The sequence below is a fragment of the Scyliorhinus torazame genome, chromosome 9 (assembly GCF_047496885.1).
Source record: "Scyliorhinus torazame isolate Kashiwa2021f chromosome 9, sScyTor2.1, whole genome shotgun sequence".
NCBI classification, from domain to species: Eukaryota; Metazoa; Chordata; class Chondrichthyes; order Carcharhiniformes; family Scyliorhinidae; genus Scyliorhinus; species Scyliorhinus torazame.
Genome location: NC_092715.1, coordinates 129,573,016 through 129,586,267, shown reverse-complemented (window position 1 = coordinate 129,586,267; position 13,252 = coordinate 129,573,016).

Genomic DNA, 13,252 nt, shown 5'->3' with positions numbered 1-13,252 from the left:
AGTTTGATCTGAAATATTGTCCTTTTTAAAAAGAGGCTATTCTACCACTCTAAAGGAATATCTTCTGTTCAAATAGAAAAGTTACAGATGACATAGGTGGGGCAGAAATTGCATAATAAGCTGCAGTTCTGACAAATAAAATGTTATTCTAACACCTTTGGTATTGTGACAGAAAGTGGGGGTCAGGGATACAGTCTCCGGAATGGTTGAACTCAAATTTTGCGATCAAAGGCTGTAAGATTCTGACTTGAAAGAGGAACAGCACCTCACCTTTCAGTTAAGCACTTTACAACAGTCAGTTCAACAGTGTTCAACTATAACATCGGCCCCTATTTGTTTTTTTTTCTTTTGCTATTATTAATATAAATCCCTTGGGATTGTTTTTCTTTCTTTTGCTTTTGGATGACAGTTGTCCATGAATCTGCCATGCAATTCTCATCCAGACACATATTTTATTGATTTCTTTGTCCTATTCTTTTTGGCCTTGAACCAAAAATCCTTTTGTCTTTGACCCCATTACAGACCTTCCCTCTGGTTCTTTCTCTCACCCTCTACCCGGTGGTATTTTTCTGACGAGAGGGTCATGTAGCCCAGGGAACCAATCAGGGTTCAGGGTGGGGGGGTCTCCCTAGCAAGTAAGGGTTTTGGTATCAATTTGATCCTGAAAGCTGACTCCTCATTGGCGATGAGGATGAAAGAAAAAAAGCAACCCCAAGATCATGAATATTCAGTCAGAGAATCATAGAAACCCTACAGTGCAGAAGGGGGCTATTTGGCCCATTGAGCCAGCACAGACCCTCCAAAAGAGCATCCTACCTAGGCCCATGCCCCTACCCTAAACCCAATTAACCTTTTGGACACTAAGAGGCAATTTAGCATGGCCAATTCACCTTACATGTGCATATTTGGACTGTGGGAGGAAACTGGTGCACCCAGAGGAAACCCAAGTAGACTCAGGGAGAATGTACAAACTCCACACAGACAGTGACCCAAGGCTGGAATCGAACCCGGGTCCCTGGGTGCTAACCACTATGCCACCGTGTCACCCAAGTCACATTGAAGTTTAGTTTGAGTTGAGATACAAAAGAATTTTGCAGATATGCCCTTATGACTGAGACCATGCTCGATCAGCTTAGACAGACCACAATAAAGACACCTGAGTTTAGCATAACTCTATTTTATTCATAAGAGCTAGCTTAATTGCGATGTCTGAGAATATAGCCAAGAGATGATTCAGACTCATTACTGAGATCTAATTATTCCCACTCAAGTGAAGGAGGCGGGTCAGGCTACGGTCACTTGATGTGGATGTCTTCTTCCCTGAGCTCCGAGATCAGGGCTTCTCTTCTGCAATTATTGTTGCTGGGGTTCCTGTGCTGTCGCTATTCTGATGACCTTTTTTTAAAATTAAGGGGCAATTTTAGCGTGACCAATCCACCTACCCTGCATGTCTTTGGGTTTTTGGGTGAGACCCACGCAGATACGGGGAGAATGTGCAAATTCCACACGGACAGTGACTCAGGGCTGGGATCGAACACGGATCCTCTGCGCCCTGAGGCAACAGTGCTAACCACTGTCCTTCTTTTATCCAGACTCTGCACATGCTGAGACACGGAACACATACACACACACCTGGACTGAGTTCTATTATCTCAGCAATTCTTTAACTCGTTAACAGAAATAAACAGGATAATCAGGGTGAATTAATCAAGATCCATTGTCCTCTGAAAAACTCATGTCTGACCAGCTATTAGCCAATTATGGAGTCTGAAGACCTCTTTGTTTATCTTTCTTCCTGTTGCAAAGTTGATCTCTACTTTCTCAAAGTTAGGTACAGATTCATAGTATGGTCTTTTTTGTCATTTTGTTCTAGCGCAAGAAATACTCTAATTCATAGAATTTACAGTGCAGAAGGAGGCCATTCGGCCCATAGAGTCTGCACCGGCTCTTGGAAAGAGCACCCTACCCAAGCCCACACCTCCACCCTATTCCCATACCCAGTAACCCCACCCCACCTTTTTTTGGACACTAAGGGCAATTTAGCATGGCCAATCCATCTAATCTGCACATCTTTGGGCTGTGGGAGGAAACCGGAGCTTTGGACTGTGGGAGGAAATTGGGTGATCGTAAAGTTCAGTTTAGTGATAAAGAGTTTTTGTGCTGCTTGAGTAGTCTGGTAGACAGTTAATATCAATTCTGGCCATGGCCTTATTTTGTAGTTCTTGTTTTCAGCCTATGTGTCTTTTTCCCACTGTCAGCCTGCCCACAGTGTCACACTCTTATTTGGATGGATAGATCCTTTTTCTGCCTCTGTGGAGGATTGGAAACAATACATAGAATCAAAGAATCATAGAATTCCTACAGTACAGGAGAAGGTCATTCGGCCCATCGAGTATGCAATGACCCTCTGAAACAGCACCCTACATAGGCCCACTCATCCTTCCTATCTACATAATCCCATAACCCCATCTAACCTGCACACCTTTGGATACTAAGGGGCAATTTAACATGGTCAATCCACCTAACCTACACATCTTTGGACAGTAGGAGGAAACCGGACATTGGGCATTTGGGCTACGTACCTCAAGCCAGCGAAGTAAAGGAGGAGGGAGCAAGAACTAAAATCCTTCTGAGTGCATATGGGACCCAGGCCTACAATTTAATATGCAGCCTCACATCCCAAGCACACCAGACGTCAAGTCATTCCCTGAGATAGTTGAATTGGTGAAAACATACTGCCATCTGAAACCATCGGTAATATTGCAGCGATTTAAGTTTAACTCAACTGGCAGAGCCCCTGGGGAAACAACTGCAACTTATATTATCAAGTTAAGACAGATTACAGAGCATTGTGGCTTCAGAGCCACTCTCAACGATACGCTGTGGGACCATTTAGTGTGTGGGGTAAATAATGAGGCTATACAAAGGAAACTATTAGCAGAGGCAAATACAGATTTTAATAACGCTTTGGAGATAGCGGTGGTGATGCAGAACATTGTGAAATATACATAAGAGCTTGAGAGTGGGAAAAATGGCACGGTCCATCAGTTAGGGCGGGAAGCTGCAGTCAGCAGTGACATGAAAAATGAAGATGTAATTGTAAAATGGGAAGTAAATGCAGCCATGAATAGAGGAAAAATATTTGAAAGAGCTAACCACCGCCTAAGATTGTTACCAAAGCGGGGACAATCACTCCCCTGAAGCCTGCTGATATAAAGAGGCTGAATATTTATTCTGCCAGAGGGAAGGTCACTTAATGCAGCAATGTAAAAGTAAGTCAAGTCTACTCAGGAACAGAGTTAGCAATACATCCCAGGTACATAATATAGAAGAATCAAGATCTACAGATTTAAATGTTCACTCGTTGTTCAAGTGAAAGTGGGCAAAGTAGCCCCTATCACTGTGATGTTTTTGGTAAATGGTAGGCCCTCAAAGACGGAAGTTGACACAGTGATAAAATAAAGGGGGCTACAACAGTACCAGTATGCTATCAGCAGCAGTCCACTCAGCTCCCAATAATAAATGTCAGGCCAAGGGTTAACTCTTTTGGGCTGTGAATGACTCAAGGTCATCAAGTTAACCTGGATGGAGATCTTCCAAGTACAGGAAGAGGGACTGCCTGAGTTAATGAAGAAGTATGAGAACATTTTTGCAACAAGTTAGGTAAAATAAAGGGTCTCCAGACAAAGGTCTATGTAGATCCAGAGGAAATCCTTTGTTTTTTTTTAAAAGCGAGGCCAGTGTACATTTTTTTTAGGCCCTACTGGACCTTATGTTCCAATTTTGTGCATTTGAGACTTTAACCAAAAAAGGTAAGAGGAGACAGTCTGGTGAAATAACTCAAGAAACTTTACGAAGTTATAAGTTAATACTTATCAATCAGGACAGCGAAATGGCAGGCATACTATGGCTCTTGCTTGCCAGTTTGGCTCAGGGCACAAGGGGACACTCAGATTCTGTTCTCTCCCATAACAGCAGGCTCTGAAAACCTCACTTTCAAACTTGGTGTGGGCCTTGCTCACTGAAAGCTGCTGTTTATTAACCCTTTCCAAGCCACAACCCACAGTGTGATCAATCTGTCTTTAATCTAAATTGGCATGATCAGGTTCTAATTGGTTTCTCGAGGGCGATGGTCATCTATTGAAGTCACTTCCCAGATAGTGTCCCAGGAGCCTCTTCACAGAAGTGCCCAACCGATTTGAATATCTTTTTTTTTTCTTCATTTACAGGATGTGAGCGTTGCAGGTTAGGCCAGCATTTATTGTCCATCCTTAGTTGCCCTTCAAAATGTGGTGGTGAGTTGCCTTCTTGAACCACTGCAGTCCTTGAGGTGTAGGTACACCTGTTGCACTGTTAGGGTGGGAGTTCCAGGCTGTTGCCCCAGCGACAGAGAAGGAACGGTAATATAGTTCCAAGTCAGAGTGGTGAGTGACTTGGAGAGGAACCTCCAAGTGGTGGGGTTCTCAGGTATCTGTTGCTTTTGTCCTTCTAGATGGCAGTGGTCGTGCGTCTGGAAGGTGCTGTCTTAGGAACCTTGGCGAGTTCCTGCAGTGCATCTTCTAGATGACACACACAGCTTCCACTGTCCGTCGGTGGTGGAGGGTTTGAATGTTTGTGGAAGGAGGAGCAATCAAGTGGGCTGCTTTATCCTGGATGGTGTCAAGCTTCTTGAGTGTTGATGGAGCTGCACTCATCCAGGCAAGTGGAGAGTATTCCATTACACTCTTGACTTGTGCCTTCAGATGGTGGACAGGCTTTCAGCAGTTACTCGCTGTAGGATTCCTAGCCTTTGACCTGCCCTGGTAGCCACAGTATTAATGTGATTAGTCCAGTTCAGTTTCTGATAAAATGGTAACCCCCAGGATGTTGATTGTGGGAGATTCAGCGATGGTAATGCCATTGAATGTCGAAGGGTGATGGTTAGATCCTCTCTTGTAGGAGATAGTCATTGCCTAGCACTTGTGTGGCACAAATATAACTTGCCACTTGTCAGCCCAAGACTGGATATTGTCCAGGTCTTGCTGCATTTGGACATGGACTGCTTCATTATCTGAGGAGTCACGAATGGTGCTCAACATTCTGCAGTCATTCAGAAACATCCCTACTTCTGAACTTATGATGAAGCAGCTGAAGATGGTTGGGCCCAGGACACTATCCTGAGGAACTCCTGCAGTGATGTCCTGGAGCTGAGATAATTGACCTCCAACCACCGCAACCATCTTCCTTTGTGCCAGGTATGACTCCAACCAGCAGGGAGTGGTTTTCATGTGGGGCGTGGTTGTGGGGTGTGTGACATACATGCCATGGGGAACTGCAGCTCGACGAGGTCTCACTTCCTCGCCCAATGCTGACCTCTGCCCCGGCAACTGTCTATTCTTCGGGCCCACCAACCATATCCAGTGCCCCCTGTTCCACTGCGTTGAGGGGCCACAGCTCTGGTGGTCCCCTTCCAGTCTTCTCCCTCTCTCAGCGGTTATGTGCGGCCTGTTTCTGCTGCAGCGGGGGAACAGGAAAAGCACAGCGTTAGACAGTCTAACGATGAATGTAGCCCAGAGGATAGATAGCTGGTGGCTTCAGCGGTCAGTACACCCAGCCATGGCGGATGGTATGGGTGCCGACCTGTGGTGCAGGGTGGGGATTCGGCCATTCTCTGGGTGAGGGGGGTGGTGGGAATATGGGTGCATGGGACGGGAATTGGTGCTCGGGGCACCGTGCTGCCTACTCACCCTCGCCGCCCAGAGGAGGTTGTGCTGTTTCTTTCGGCACTGCTGGCCAGTCCTTGCAGTGTTGCCCACGGTGCTGACGGCCCCTGCCACCTGAACCTAGGTACAGCAAACGGTGACAGAGCTGGCAGCCTCCTTCCCACCCCGGGGTACAGGGTCACGTGGCTCTCCTTCACGGTGTCCAACAGGGTCTCCAGTTCGGCATCTCTAAACCTTGGTGCCACACCTCTTGCTGCCATCTTGTTGGTCGGGATGAGTGCCTGTGGGGAGTGAAGTCTATATATGCGGCTGCAGAGTGTCATCCTCCTGAGTGTCAATCGCGAATCCGGGGAACCCGGCACTGCTTCTCATTAGTATCGATCGTGTTACACATCGATCCACATAGTGCCAATGGTAACCCCTTAACAGCCGCTGAATTGGTCCAGGTGCGGCACCAATTTTGCTTTCGTAGAAGTCCACTAATCCTGCCCCAGCGTCAACATCTAGTCTCAGGAATGGAGAATCCGACCCCTGATCTCAAGTCATTCTTAGGAATGGTGAATTACTATGGGCATTTTCTGCCACATTTGTTGACAATATTGGCCCCTTTGCGAATGCTACTACCAGCGTTCAGTATGGAGGAAGCCCCAGAGAGAAGTTTTTAACAGAGCAAAGTTATATTTATCAAGTTTATTGGTGTCATTTGACCAGTCTAAAGAATTGGTTTTAACCAATGGACAAAAGGTCTGAAGATCTATCGGGTATGTCTCTTAGAGGCCAAAAAAGGCTACACTGGGGTTCAAAAAGTAGGCTTGTCAATTATATGTGAGGTAGGGAAGTTCCCCCCATATGTATCTGGGAGGCACTTTATCATTGTTACGGACCACAAACCACCCTTGTTTTTCTTTAAAGAAGATTAGGCTATTCCACCAATTACTTCGGCAAGAATTCAGCGTTGGGCAGTACTTCTGTCCGGCTATGAACATACATTCAAGCACCGGCCTGGAACACATATCACGAATGCGGATGGGCTTAGTCGCCCACCTCTACCAGAGAGCGTAGCATCTGCCCCAGTACCACAGGAAATTGTTATGATGTTAAATTTCTTGAAAGCAACCAAAGATTACCCTGGAGACCAGAATCTCACGATTCCTTATGCAAGTTTTGGCACAACAAAGTATTGGACCAGCAGGGATGAGCTGTTGTCCAAAGTGAGAGACAGGATATTAAGGAGTTGGCCAGTGAACCAGTATCTGGAAATTAAACCACAGTATATAGAAAAGGATACATTAAGTTGCGAAGATGGTCTCATACTTTGGGGAGCCAGAGCAGCCAAATCACACAGTGACCCTTTGGGTATGTAAAAGTTGAAAATGCTCGCCAGTGTGTTGTTCTCTGCCTTGCTCTATCCGGGTGGCCTCGATGTGTGGTGTTAATCAGAGAACAATGAGTCTTGTAAACCAACAAAACTATTTTATTAAACACTGCTGACCGGATTCGACACTTATCCCTAAGAAACAAACAGTTGATTGATCACACATAAACTATACTCACTATACTCACCTACATGTAACTCACTAACAGATTAAACTACTCTCTTGCTCGCTCACTATCTTCAGTCTTCCCAGCCAGCTCCTACTCCTTCCACCTACTCCAACCTTCTGTCCCACAAGGCTCAGCGTCATCCCTTATATACTTCTAGGATTAGCTCTCTCTAGTGGCTGCCTTATCCACTTCATTAACCCTTGCATTGCTACATGTATGATAATACCACAGCCAAGAATTATGTAGGTTGGCCTGGCATCGATGTCGACATTGAGAGTCTGGTGAAGCGCTGTGAACTGTACCAAATGCAACAATGGCTGCCTGCTACAACCTCTCACTGCCCCGTTGGGGATGGCTTGGCCAGTCATGGGTATGGGTTCATGTTGATTATGTGGGGCCATTATTGGGCAGAATGCTTTTGCTCCTTGTTCATGCCCATTCAAATTGGAAGGAAGTGTTTGAAACAAAGTAGTTGATGTCGCACACCACAATTCAGAAATTGTGTCAGTGTTTCCCGACGTTTGGGATATCTGAAGTTATGGTGTTGGATAATGAACAGCTTACATGAGTGCTGAATTCCAAAATGTCACCTCTTTAAATGTTATCAAGCACATCAGGGCTGCTCCTTACCAGGGCAGCATGATGGCACAGTGGTTAACACTGCAGCCTCATGGCACCAAGGTCCCAGTTTCGATCCCGGCCCTAAGTCACTGTCCGTGTGGAGTTTGCACATTCTCCCCGTGTTTGTGTGGGTTTCGCCCCCACAACCCAAAGATGTACAGGGTGGGTGGATTGGTCACTCTAAATTGTCCCTTAATTGGAAAAAATTAATTGGGTACTCTAAATTTATTTTAAAAAAGGACTGCTGCTTATCACCCAAAGTCCAACGGACTGGCTGAACGAGCAATCCAAATCTTCAAGGCGAACCAAGAAGCAACCAGAGATTACCCTGGAGACCAAAATCTCACGATTCCTTCTGGGCTATAGAACCACTCCACACTCTACAACAGCAGTGCCTCCAGCAAAGTTGTTGAAGGGCCGGCGTCTTAGAAACAGACTGAGCCTGCTATTTCAGACTTTTCCGTGGATGGTAGAGGCCAGTCAGTGCAGTCAGAAGGTAAACCATGATTTGGATAAATCAACAAAGTTGCTTTCCTTGGAGGAAACTGTGTTTGTCAGAAATTTTGGAAGAGGCTCGAGTTGGGTCCCAAGAGTTCTTGTGTCAGAAACAGGATCGGGATTCTCCATTCGTTCACGGCAGCAGGATTCTCCCAGACTTGTGAAGGAAAATCTGGACTCAGGGCAGTTGAGAAAATTTGAAAAACTGCCTGGAGTGGTTGAGTGGGGGGGGGGGGGGGAGCAGGAGGAGGGAGGGTTGCCTCCAATGGTTTCAGGGATCTTCAAAGGAGGTTGCCCCCACTGCCTTGCCTGCCCCTGCCTTCACCTTTCATATGAAACTGCCGGGCTTCTCACATAACATGGGCTTATACCACCACCAGTAAAATACCTGTGGCAGCATGGAATGAGACCCTTATCGCCATTAATTGGACACTTACCGGCTTCAATAGGCCCAAAGGCAGTCAGGCCTTCCCTATGCCTCCGCCTCCCCCAACCGCCCACCACAAAATTTCAGTCTGGCGAGGGCGGATCGATAGCAGGATGGCTAACAGGGGAATAAAATCCAACGCATAGGCTCAGGGTGATAAGGACATGTTAGGTCATGACAGTAATATGGTAAGAAATTGATGAGAACCTTCACTAGAATTGTGTGACAACAACCTTGGGAACAAACAGAAAACAGAATGAATGCATTTACTCAAAACCAAGAAGATGGTGATGGATAACCTCAGTTAGCTAAGCTATGGCTAAAGTGGAGATTGGATTGCCAAGTTGCCATTAAAATTCACACCTGTCTAACTTGGCATGTAATTTTGTGCTGAAGAAAGTCTTCAAAATGTACTGTTTCACATTACTCTGCATTGTGTTACAGTTCTCATCTCCCTTATGACTCAGTTAATCTGCTCATATTTCACCATTGCCGTGATCCCCAATTTGTTTTCGCCAGCAAACCTTTCACCTTGTGTCTTTCATCCAAATAATTTTTATAAGTAGAATGCAAAAGTCGCAGCGCAGACCACTGGGACACAGCGCATATTGTTATATTGCTATCTTTTTCCAATATGATTTAGGCACTATATGCATCTGTAAATATACAGAGCGCCAAATCACCCAGTACTGCATTACAGTCAAAAAGTGTTTAATTCTTTCATGGGAAATGAACATCATTGGCAAGGCCAACAAAGAACAAAAAAAAGTACAGCACAGGAACAGGCCCTTCGCCCTGCAAGCCTGTGACGACCATGATGCCCTAACTAAAAATAAAACCTTCTGCCCTTACTCGGTCCATATCCCTCTAATTCCTCCCTATTCATGTACCCATCCAGATGGCTCTTAAATGTTGCTAATGTGCCTGCTTCCACCACATCCTATAGCAGTGCGCTCCAGGCACCCAACACTCTTTGTGTGAAAAACTTACCCGCACATCTCGCTTAAACTTTTCCCCTCTCAACTTGAACCTGTGGCCTTTTGTAATTGACACTTACGCCCTTAGAAAAGCTTCTGACTATCCACCCTGTCTATGCCTCTCATAATTTTGTAGACCTCTAGCAGGTCTCCCCTCAGCCTCCGTCCTTCCAGCGAAAACAGTCCTAGTTTATTCAACTTCTCCTCATAACCAATACCCTCGAGATCAGGCAATATCCTGGTGAACCTTCTTTGCACTCTCTCCAAAGCGTCCATGTCTTTCTGATATTGTGGTGACCAGAACTGCACTCAATACTCCAAATGCGGCCTAACCAAGGTTTTATACAGCTGCAACATGATTTGCAAACTACTGTACTTAATGCTCCGGCTGATGAATGCCATATGCTTTCTTAATCACCTTGGCCATCTGTGTTGCCATTAAGGGACCTGCACGACCAGATCCTAAGGGTTCCTAAGGGTTCCGCCATTTACAATATAATTCATACCTCGATTTGATCCTCCATGCATCACCTCGCATTTGTCCAGCTTAAACTCCATCTGCCATTTCTGTGCCCAAGTCGCCAATCTATCTATATCCTGTTGTATCCTCTGATGATCCCCGGCACTATCAGCAACTTCTCCAATCTTCATGTCATCCACAAACTTACCAATCAGACCACCCACATTTTCCTTCAGATCATTTATATATACTACAAGCAACAGAGTTCCAGCGCTGATCACTGCGAACACCACTAGCTACAGATCTCCATTCTGAAAAACACCCTTCCACCGCTACTCTCTGTCTTCTATAGCCAAGCCAGTTCTGTATTCATTGAGCCAGCCCATCCCCAATCTCTTGCGATTTTAGTTTTTGTACCAGTCTGCCATGTGGGACCTTGTCAAACGCCTTACTAAAGTCCATATAAACTACATCCACAGCCCTTCCCTCGTCAATTTTCTTTGTCACCTCCTCAAAAAACTCAATCAAGTTGGTGAGACATGACAGATTGAATTCTCCGCTGTCGGGATTCTCCATTGCGCCAGCAACCCAGGGGTTTCCGCACAGCGTGGGGATGCCCCACAATGGGATACCCCATTGGCCAGCCGGTGAAATCTGGTGTGGCGGGACGGAGAATCCCACCCAACATTCCCCATAAAAAAACCATGCTGCCTGTTACGAACTAGTCCATTTTTCTCCAAATGTGCATGTATCCTGTCCCTCGATATCTTTTCCAAAAGCTTGCCCACCACTGATGTCAGGGTCTTCAGCCTATAATTTGCTGGATTATCCATGCTTCCTTTCTCAAACAAGGAAATAAGATTGGCTATTCTCCAGTCCTCTGGAACCTCGCCTGTGGTCAAAGGAGATGTCAAGATATCTGTTAAGGCCCCAGCTATTTCTCCCTTGTCTCCCTCAGTAACTGGGATAGATCCCATCCGGCTCCGGGGACTTGTCTACCTTAATGCAATTTAGGATCCTCAACACTTCCTCCTTTGGTATATTGACGTTCTCAAGATTGTTCACACACCTATCCCTGACCTCAACATCTGTCATGTCCTTCTCCCTGGTGAATACCGATACAAAGTACTCATTAAGGATTTACCCACGTCTTGCGGTTCCCCGCATAACTTCCCTCCATTGTACTTGAGTATTCTAACCCTACTCTTTCTCTTGCTACCTTCTTGCTCCTAATACATGCAAAAGAAGCCTTGGTATTCTCCTTGGCCATGTTGCTAAAGGGCCCATTTTAGCCCCCCAATTCCACGTTTAAGTTCCTTCCTACTTTCACTGTACTCCTCAAGGCCTTTGTCAGTTTTTAGATGCCTAGACCAATCGTATGCTTCCTTTTTTTTTGACTAAGTTTACAATTTCCCTTGTCATCCATGGTTCCCAACTCCTTCCATTTCTATCCTTCATTTTTGCAGGGACATGCTTGTCCTGCACTTCAATCGATTGGCCTTTAAAAGCCTCCCACATGTCAGATGTGGATTTGCCTTCAAAGAGCCACTCCCAATCCACAACCCCCAGTTCCAGTTCCTGTCTAATTTGGATGTAATTGGCCCTTTCCTAATTAAGCACCCTCAGCCGTGGGCCACTCTTGTCCTTATCCTTGACTATTAGAAATCTTATGGAATTATGGTCGCTAAGTCCAAAATGCTCCCCCACTGAAACATCAATCACCTGGCCTGGCTCATTCCCCAATACCAAGTCTAGTATGGCCCCCTCCATGATTGCATTGTCAACATACTGTATCAAAAAGCCCTCTGGACACATCTAACAAATTGCTCTCCATCCGAGCCCCTGACTATAAGGGATTCCCAGTCAATATGGGAGAAGTTAAAGTCACCCATCATAACATGTATGCATTGGAGATAGTCTCAAAGATTGTTATAGTTCTTTGTTGTTGTTTGACTAAGTTTACAATTTTCCTTGCAATCCATGCTTCCCAAATCCTTCCATTTCTATCCTTTATTTTTGCAGGGACATGCTGCATTGCACAACTTTGTCATTCAGCATGACTGAGCATTCACCTGGAAGATGTCTTGCAACCAGAAATGGATGCGCTGGAGGAAGGTAATATGGAGCCTGATGCAAGCATACCTCCTGGTGCAGGTGTGCAAGCCCAAGCTCCAGGTGATGCAAGGGCAGATCGAGTTCACCTGGCAGCAGCTGCTTTTGGACATTGAGCTTGTAAAATTAACAATTGACATGTCAAAACTCTCTCTTCCTCCTCATCTTACTTCCTCTTTACCTCCCCTCCCCTTTCCCCCTCTTGCCTCCTCCCTCCCCTGAACAAATATGCAGAATCATGTTTATGTGAAAAAATATATTTTATTAACTGTTGTGTTTAAGTGAGAAAATGTACTTTATTGCAAAAAAATTCTAAAAGCCGTGGTTCTTATTACACAAAATATCACTGTTCAGCTGACAAAGTTCAATATTAAGTTAAATGTCAACTGGTTTCAAAGTTTGGTATTTATAAAATTATTTTTATTAATGTTTTGTATTAAACTTCTAAAAACTTCTGCAAATATTTTATTCAAACATCAAAGCACAGCATTTAAATAGCAGCTAAGTTAAACTTTGTAACATAATTGAGGCAGACAAGGCAGAAAAATAATGATGATAAACACAAAATGTTAAAAAAATCAGACATTGTTACAAGGACAGTGAGAGCTAAAAGCAAAAAGCCCAGGGGGGAACTTTTTAAACTTATGACCAGGTCAGAACCATTTTGTAACAGCATTTTATGACTCCTTCTGCAGGACTGTAAGGAGACGGTGTTATTTATATTTTGTCCTGCTTCAAGAATCTCCATTGTTCGTGATATTAAAAATTCTAACTTATCTTCTTCCCAACTAAAGTTCAGTTATGAAAACCTGAAGCAAGACCCACGTCATGTTGTGTAATAATATAGTGCAGATTTAAATAGTTTCACGGATTTAAAACAAATAACAAAACCTATGTACACCTATAAATA